We start from the raw sequence: 9,709 nt of genomic DNA, 5'->3' as shown, positions 1-9,709 counted from the left end.
CTGGGACAGCCAGGGTTACATAGTAAGACCTGTTTTTGTTTTTGTTTTGTTGTGGGTTTTTTGTTTGTTAGTTTGTTTTGTTTTGTTTTTCGAGACAGAGTTTCTCTGTGTAGTTTTAGTGCCTGTTCTGCATCTTGCTCTGCAGACCAGGCTGGCCTTGAACTCACAGAGTTCCCCCTGGCTCTGCCTCCCGAGTGCTGGGATTAAAGGTGTGCACCACCACCGCCCGGCATAAAACCTTTTCGATATATATATAGCTCAAGTTGGCTTGAAGCAAGTCTCTCCAGTGCTGAAATTACATGTGTGCATTACCATACCCATCTTTCATTTAAGACATTTAGCATTAATATATATTTACATAACATATATGTATGTATGTATATGTATGTACATGTATATATAATATCTGTATATATATAGCTGTGCAGTCCATATTCAAACTCACCAAATTGTTCCAGTAATGCTCTATGTTCTTCCCAGCTGTTTCCTGGGATTCAGTTCAGGATTCAGTGATCCCAAACTGAGCCAGACATATTGGTGTCTATATAATCTCAGTACTCAGGAGACTAAGACAGAGGGACCATGAGTTCCAGGCCAGCCTGGACTATATAGTGAGTTACAGCAAGACCTGGTTTCAAAAATTAACCAAAAAGAAAAAATAGTTGTCTCATGGGAAGAGGGAAGAGCCTGAAGGTTAATTAGGATGTGCCTGACATGTTAAGAGATTGGAGAAACATAGGTGAGGTCTGAGCAATAGCGAGGTTAGAGGGTGTGCTGGCTATCTTATGTCGTCAACCTGACAAACTAGAGTTAGCTGAAAGGAGGGAGCCTCAGTTGAGAAAACGCCTCCATGAGATCCAGCTGAAAAGCATTTTCTCAATTAGTGCTCAAGGGGGGAGGGCCCAGCCCATGGTGGGCGGTACCATCCCTGGGCTGGTGGTCCAGCAGCAGGCTGAGCAAGCCATGAGGAGCAAGCAAGTAAACAGCACCCCTCCATGGCCTCTGCATCAGCTCCCGCCTCCTGGTTCCTGCCCTGCTTGAGATCCTGTCCTGACTTTCTTCACTGATGGACTGTTCCCTGGAAGTGTAAGCCAAATAAACATTTTCCTCCCCAACTTGCTTTTTGGTCATGGTGTTTCAGCACTAGAAACCCTAAGACAGATGGATAGGAAAGATTTAGAGGCTATAGGGCTTGGTAAATTATAGTTAAGGGGGGTGTGTGTGTGTGTGCTGCTGAGGATAGACCCTAAGGCAAAGTAATAAGCTATGCTTCCAACCGAAGACCTTTTTTCTTTTGTGACACCATCTTATGTAGCTCAGGTTGGCCTCAAGGTTAGTACGTAGCTGAGGCTGGTCTCGAACTCACAATCCTCCTTTCTCCATCTCTGAAGTGCTAGGGTTATAGGCATGCACCAGCACACCCGGCCTCTGATGCATTTCCCCCCTCTCTTCATTACTCCACCGCTTTTTCTCTCTCAGTCTCTGCGTGTTGTGTGGTGCTGGGCGTTGAACCTAGAGTCTTGTACATACTTAGCTCACTCTGCCACTCCCCTCACCCTGCTTTTAAGTAGATCACAGTAGATCACAAAAACAAAAAAAGAAAGAAAGAAAGAAAAAGAATTCAGTAGGATTGTCTAAGAGAAGTACAGGTTGTATGTAGGTCTGTCCACCTGGCAGTCCCCGCCCTTCCCTCACACAGCTCCTCTGAGCTCTTCTGCCTAGAACTCCAGGCTAAAATGGGAGGGGACTCAGAGCTTCACCCAGCCCTGTTTCCTGGTGAGGATGTTGAACTGGAAGCTGAGTGCAGGCCATGCCTGAGAAGAGGCAGGGCAGGGGGCTTGTGCCCCCGGGCCAGTTTCCACAGATTCCTCTGCATTTGCAGCAGTCAGCAATCTGTGGCAGTTTTTGTAGGTAGAGGCTGAGTACAGCGCAGACATAACAGACAGCTTTCAAGGGTCTGCGGCCCCTCACACCGCCCTACCTGCCCGTGTTGCCTTACACAGGTCTCTGCTGGCAGCTGGAGGCCATTCTGGAATGGAGACATCTCCCAGGTAGAGGGGTCTGATTGTCAATGTGTTAGAGTTTGGATCCAGAATGTTCCCCAGAGTCTCCAGTGTTGAACTTTTAGCCTCTAGCTGGAGGCAGTAGGAACTTTAGGAGGCAAGGCCTAGGGGCTAGAGAGATGGCTCCGTTGTGAAAAGCACTTACTGATCTTGCAGAAAACTTAAGTTTGATACCCAGCAGCCATGTTGAAAGAGTTTGCAGCTGTCTGTAAATCTCCCTCGAGAGAGACCCAACACCTCTGGCCTCCAAGGACAGCTGCACTCACATGCACGTACTGCACACATATGCACATAATTTGAAAATCCTTAAGAGGGGAGGAGGGAGTGGAGGGTCTACAGGAAGTAGGTCCCTGAACTTGTATCTTGAGGGGAGATCTTGTCTCTGGCTTCCCCTCTCTGTTTGCTTCCAGCTGCCAGGAGGTGAGTAGCTAACACTCTTCCCCCACCTTCCACACCCTTCCCCAAGAAGATCTACCTTGTCACAGGCCTAAAAGCCTCGGAGCCAGCTGGCCAAAACTGCTGAAGCCATGAGCCAAGGCTGGTTTTCTCAGGAAGGTCTCAGCAATGGACAGCTGACATCAGCGTATTGGTGTTCTCTCACGGGTGAATTCACTCTGTCCTGCACTAAAGTGCAGGTAGTCAGTTGCAGGGAAGAAGGTGGGGATGGGAAAAGGGAGAGGTGGATGGGGGAGAGAGAAATGGAGTTGGAATGGAAGTAAGTGGAGACATGGAAGGGAGGTGAAGATGGTAAAGCAGAATAGAGGAAATAGATGTACCAGCAAAGAAGACATAAGCCTGTCCCTCCTGAGAGCCCACAGTCCCCACACGGAGGCACACCCCTCTGACGGTTCTTACCTTAGGCCCTCAGAACCTGGGCTGTAATCCCCCTGCATCGCCTCTAGTCTAAAGGAGAACTCAGTGGGGTCAGACCTGAAATGAAATGGGAAGTTCAGGAAGATTTGGGAGCACCCTGGGCTCTGGCTCACTTTGGTAGGAGGAGGAAGTTCCTTTGGACCAGGTGTGCTTCACACCTTTGTAGGTAGAGCTGGGCTCTGTGTGTACATTGGGACCAGGGGAGAAGCAGCAGGCACACGTTCCAGAGGCCTGTCGATGTTCTGTGTTCTCTTGATTTATAGTTTGAGTTGGGCCAAGACTCTCAGGAAGACTGGAAGGAACAGGTCAGTCCATCTGACCAGAACCATGGTCAAAGGCAGCCAAACGTGAGGCACGGAGGCAGACAATGGGATCAGTATTCTCCTGTTAGAAGAGAGACAGGTTTTACATGTTCTCAAGGGCCTTAAGCCCCTGGAGTCGGGGGTTAGGGAACCGATTGGTACATGCCCCAGCTACAGTCTATACACACACACACACACACACACACACACACACACACGCACACGCACACGCACACGCACACGCACACGCACACGCACACAGACTGGCCAGATAATCTGACCTGAGTTCAGTCTCTGAGACCCATTTGATGGAAGGAAAACCAGTTCCCACAAGTTGACCGCTGACCTTCACACCAACCACACATAAACAAATAAATGTTAAAACAAACAAACAAACAAACAACCTAGATGAAAATTTCTATGAATAGTTGTGTAGGGTTTTTATGTTAGAATGCCTTTGGCCAGAAAGAAAAGGGCAAACTCAAACATCCCAGTCTCCCTCAACAAGAAATCAGAAGCAGAGTGTTTCAGGATGGGCTAAGTCAGGGGTTCAATCAGGAACCAATTACCTTTTTATTTTTCTGCTGTGTCATGTTTAAGATGTGGTCTTCTGTTTGTTCCCCGTGGTCACAAGATAGTTGCAGCAGCAGCAGTGAGCTTGCACAAGTATCTTACACTCACACACTGGCCAAAGGTTGTGAGAAAGAGAACTCTTAGCCTGACTCCTTTCCAAGAGCAGGAATCCTTTCCTTCAGCCCCTCCCCACACACCAGCAGACATTACCTCATCTCTCGTTTCCATAATGACATCACTTGCTGGTTCTTTAACCAATCCCTGGCAAGGGGACTAAAATTACCTTGATTAGTTTAAACAAAGGTTTACCCTGGTAGTGGGAAAGCTGAGCCGCTGCCTGGGACCTTAATAGAACCTGTTGTGTTAGTGGTAAACAATGCCCTGGAGCCAGGCCAGTTGGCTCAGGCCTATAATCCAGGCACTCCAGAGGCCGAGGCAGGAGGATTGCTGTGAATTCAAATAGTGTGATACTCTATTTAACATAAAATCAAACTATATGCATGCATACTCTCTCACACACAACACTTCTGTAATGGATTCCACTATATAGTGCAGAATGTTTGGGGTTTTGTTTTGGTTTTATCTTTGTTTTCAAGACAGTATTTCTGTGTAGCCCTGGCTGTCTTGGAACTCATTCTGTAGACCAGGCTGGCCTTGAACTCAGAGATCCGCCTGCCTTTGCCTCCTAAATGCTGGGATTAAAGGTGTGAACCACCAGGCCTTGCTGCCCTGGACTTTGTTATGTACAACAGTCACTTGCCCTGTTTTCAGAGTGCTCGGATTACAGGTATATGGCATCATTTCTTTTTTCTTTTCTGTTTTTTCAAGACAGGGTTTCTCTGTAGCTTTGGAGCCTGTCCTGAACTAGCTCTGTAGACCAGGCTGGCCTGGAACTCACAGAGATCTGCCTGCCTCTGCCTCCCGAGTGCTGGGATTACAGGCATGTGCCACCACTGCCTGGCCTCTTTTTTCTTTAACTTTTTTATTAATTAATTAATTATTTTTAGGTATGGGTGCTGTGTCTTCATGTATGCCAAAATGCCAGAAGGAGGGCACCAGATCTCATTACAGGTGGTTGTGAGTCACCGTGTGGGTGCTAGGAACTGAACTTAGGACCTCTGGAAGGGCAGCCAGTGCTCTTAACCGCTGATCCACCGCTCCAGCCCCTGTGGCACCACTTCTGGCCCTCAAGTTTATTTAGTTCCTTTTGGATAGGACTTTATTCTAGTCCAGGCTGGCCTGAAGGTCACAGCAATCCTCCTGCTTCAGTCTCCCAAGTTCGTTAGCCGCCCTGCTTGCTGTCTGTACCAGTTTTAAAAAGGAATCTTCTGGAGGCATGTGAGGTAGCTCCCTGGAACCTACAGCAAAGCAGAAGGAGAGAGTCAGCTCCGCCAAGTTGCCCTCTGACCGCCACACCCGTGCCACTGGCACACTCGTCCACACACTTACGCAATGCATATGTACACATAGTTAAAGTTAAAAAGAAAAAAAAAAACAATCCAGGAGCTAGTGATAGAATTATTGTCTAGTTGCATATGTGAGGCCTGGAGTTTTATATCCAGCACTGTAAAAGGGGAAAAAGAGCAAGAGAGAAAGGTGGTGGGGGATGGGGAGAAGGGAGGAGACAGAAACCAGCGGTGGGATCAGCCTTACCGTCTTACAGAGGCCTGTCTAGGGCCAGAGGGATAGCACAGTGGTTATGACTCATCCAAGATCTCCTAGAGGACCCAAGTTCGGTTCCCAGCACCCCTACAGGGTGACCCACAACTACGCACAAACCCCCACAACTACACATAAATCAAATAATTTTTAAAGAGATGCATTCTGTTCTGTAAGGTGGTAGATTTCCTGCCTCAGTTCTGTCAAATGTAGACTTGTAATATTTCTCTCCTCCTGCAGACTTCTGAGCATTTCGGGAAGAGTGAACCATTTTTCCCAAGCCTGCACGGGGTTGACTAACTGAACACAAGGTTCTCAGAATGAACAGGGTGGTGACAGGCTGAGATGTCAGCAAAAGGGACCAACCTTCTCCCCACGCCACCTTCAAGCACACAGGGCTCTGCCTTCAGTTTCTGCAGCCAGGTCTCCTGGACATTTCCCAAACACCATCTGCCAAGGTCATCCCAGGATGCCCCACCTTGTGACCCTGGCTGACAGGCACTGGCCAGCCTGGCCCAATGCTTAAGGGGACAATATTCCAGACATGAGTGTCCCATCAGCGCGTAGCGGCCATTGTCCACAGGAGTCCAAGCGGGTGTCAGCAGCCCCCTCACAAGGACACCATATCTCCCTGTAATCTGAGAATTTGCTCACAGAGATTCAGAGACCTAGAAAAAAAATCCTGCTCAGTGGTGAGGCTTCACCCTGGATGCCAGACTCCCTGGATTTGCTACTCTTGATCTCCATACTGTTACCTGAGGCTCCTGGGATGTATGGCGACAACCAATGAGCCAAGTTCAATTCAGCACCCCAGGTTGTGGCACTGTCCCTCTGAACCAGGAAAGGCTACTGGGTATAAGGATGACTTTACCAGGGGCTTCTCAGAAGCCACATCAGTCAGGGTTTGGGGCCAAGTTCAAGTTGTGTTAGTTGCTTTGCAGCCTTCCTTCAAGCTGAATATTTAATCTCTCCAAGCTTTGTCTATCACCACCCCTGGAAGTTTGGGTGAAGAACACTGAGATGTTGAAATGCTAAAGCTAAGAATGTAGCCTTTCTACCCACAACCCCTTCAGGGTGCCGCACAGAACATTCCAGAAGCCAGAGGTCCAAAGACTAGTCTCTTGGGGCTAAATTTGTATTTTTAATATTATGAGTGTTGGCTTACATGTGTGTGTCTGGTACCTGGCCAGGAGACACCCCTGGAACTGGAGTTACATCGATTGTGTGCTGCCTCTCGGGTGCTGGGAACCACACCCTGGCCCTCTGCAGGAATAGCAAGTGTTCTTAACTGCTGAGCCATCTCTCCAGCCCTCAAGCTGGATTTTCAGTTTTCTAACAGATTTCTGTCGGCACATAGACATTTATTAGCAGCGTCTGCACACTTGAGTGCACAGGTACACAGGCAGGCTCTCCCCACCCTTCCTCCCATTTTCCTCACACTGGAGGAGCTTTGCCTTAGCCCGCTTGCCCCTCAGGGCCTTCATGAGGGGAAAGCAGTAGAGAGCTGGCATCGGTCAGGTGAAGGCTTGAAAGCCCACCCGTGTCCAGACAACAAGGATGGGAGCCACAGCCCACCTCGGAAGCCCACACATCTCTTAGGCTCTGTCCATTTATCCCATCAGACCTCCAAAGCAATTCTAAGAGCAGACTTCCCATTTATGCTCAAGGGCAGATCATATGACCGTCAGCCACAAAGCAGCCATGCGGACCTTGGGGTATAGTTGTTCTTGCTGCAGGCTAACTTCTATGCGCTCTCCCACCCACACAGGAGGGGGAAATTATCATTACAAGGACAGAGTCCTCCCCAACCGCTGGCACTCTGCTCTTCCATTCCCCAGGCTCTCCTCAGAGATATTTTTCCTCAGCTAAGCTATCTTTCCCTCACCTTTCTTCACCCCACGGCCTAGCAGCGGCTCTAAGTTTCCCAGCTCCTCACATCTCAGCTCATGTATAAAACTCATCTGACGGAGATGCTTGCTGAGGGAATTTGCAAGGGCTGCTCCTGGGGGGTGGAGGTGGGGGCTGCAGGTTCCAACAGGTCCTTCTGAAAGCTGAGGGGACCACTATGGGCCTTTGAGTACTCACCTGGAGCACTTTTAATGGGAAATGCAGGCTTGGAAAATGAACCGTTCAGGTAGGCTGGGGTGTCAGGCTAGCCTGTAATTGATTTCTCTGCTCCTCATACCTGGCTCTCCCATTTGCTCCAGTCACACACTGTGGCCATCACAAACATCTGGTTGTCATCTTAGCTAGCCAGCCCACCTGTCCCCCAAGCTTCAGGAAGAACTAGTCTGATAGGTCACATTCAGCTCAGACTGAGGCTCAGCAGTCTTGCCTTTTGTCAAGCATACAAACCACAGACGCAGTTCATAGAAATGCTGCAGAAATGTCTCCGGCAGAGATAGAGCTGGAGCTGAAGAAAAAAGCTTGCCAAGCTGTGCCCACAGACATGCCTTAGCACACGTGTTAGGATTTTTTTGGTTTTGTTTTTGTTTTTCAAGACAGGGTTTCTCTGTGTAGCTTTGTGCCTTTCCTGGAACTCACTCTGTAGACCAGGCTGGCCTCGAACTCACAAAGATCCGCCTGGCTCTGCCTCCTGAGTGCTGGGATTAAAGGCATGCGCCGCCACCCGGCATGTGTTAGGATTTTAAAAGATTGTGTGTGTGTGTGCAGGTGCCCATAGAGGCCAGAAGGAGTCAGATTCCCTGGAGCTGGAGTTACAAGCCAATATGCCATACTTTTTTTTGGGGGGGGGGGGGGGGGGGGTGAGGCTAGGATCACACTTATATGGCTTTGAACTCAGGAGTCTGGGTTGGCTTTGTATTTGGCCTCCAGTGCAGGACTGCAGACATGAGCCACCACCTGGCATGTTTTTAAGGCATGCATACAAAGCTGTCTGGCGAAAACTGGTAACCACATCCCACTGAGTAGGTCACTGGGCAAAGGTGGCCATGCTCGCAACTCTGCCCCACCAAAACCAGTTCCTTCTGCACAGGCATTTGACAACTGCTTAGGTCAAAACCTATCATCACCACTGGTGCCTGAATTCTAACCAGGCTAAGCTCACCAGCCAGCTGTAACTGAGATATAATCAGAGATAGTCAAAGAGAGGAACATGTGTTTCTAGACTATCAGCCTATTCAAACGATGAACCCCAAATAAATAAATTTCTGCCACACTATGAAAAGGGCTAGCCTGACACTCTGGTGTCAGAACAACTCACCTTCCAATTTCACGGTGCAGACAATTTATGGGACCACCCTGAGAGCAGATGAGAGCCGAGACCATGTTGAACAGTCAATAATGGGTACACCACACTTAGGCCTTCTGTTAAAACCTAACCCCGAGGCAATACCCCAGGGGCTCAGCCATCACTGGACCCATTGATTTGCTCCTCTTCCCAATGTGGGCATATTGAATGTTTTGACTAATCTTTTGAGGCAAGGTCTCCTGTATCTAAGCTGGCTTTGGATGCCCAGCCTCTACCTCCCCAGTGCTGGGTTACAGGAATGCAGTGCACCACTGTGTCCTCTATGTGGTGCTGAGGATTGAACCTGGGGCTCTGTGAATACCATTTGAGCTATACCCCAACCCTATTAACTAATGTAGCCGGACTGCTGGCTGAGCCTAGATTGTCTGGGTCACAAGTATGGTCTCTAGCAACCTCACTTTCTTTTCTAAGACAGGGTTTCTCTAATCCCGGCAATGTTGGAATGCTATTTGGCCTCTAACTCAGAGACCCCTCTGCTACCTCTATCTGCTGGGTGCTGGGATTAAAGGTGTGGTGTGCCACCACCACCACCAAGTTTCTAGAAAAACATTTTGCTCTCAACACTGCTTGCTATAGGGGATTGGTTAGAAGGTTCAAATTATGACTCTTCAAACATTTCCCTGATTCCCTTCAAATATTCACAATCTATTATAAAGATCAAGTACCCATATACTGCCAGGCTGTTAAAAATCATAACTGTCTCAGAAGCCAAATCTGCGTTCCCCAACCAGCAATTTTGCTTTGTTTGCGCCTTTCCTGGAACTCCCTTTGGAGACCAGGCTGGCCTCAAACTCCGAGATCTGTCTGCCTCTGCCTCCCAAGTGCTGGGATTAAAGGCGTGCGCTACCACCTCCCAGCCTTAGTACATTTATACTCATAGGTTTCTATTCCATGTGTCAGAACCTAACAAGTCAAGAAAAAAAAAAAAAGCCGGACACTGTGGCACATACCTTTAATCCCAGCACTCA

Source organism: Onychomys torridus, chromosome 16 (genome assembly GCF_903995425.1).
Source record: "Onychomys torridus chromosome 16, mOncTor1.1, whole genome shotgun sequence".
NCBI lineage: Eukaryota > Metazoa > Chordata > Mammalia > Rodentia > Cricetidae > Onychomys > Onychomys torridus.
Note: the sequence above shows the minus strand (reverse complement) of the source record.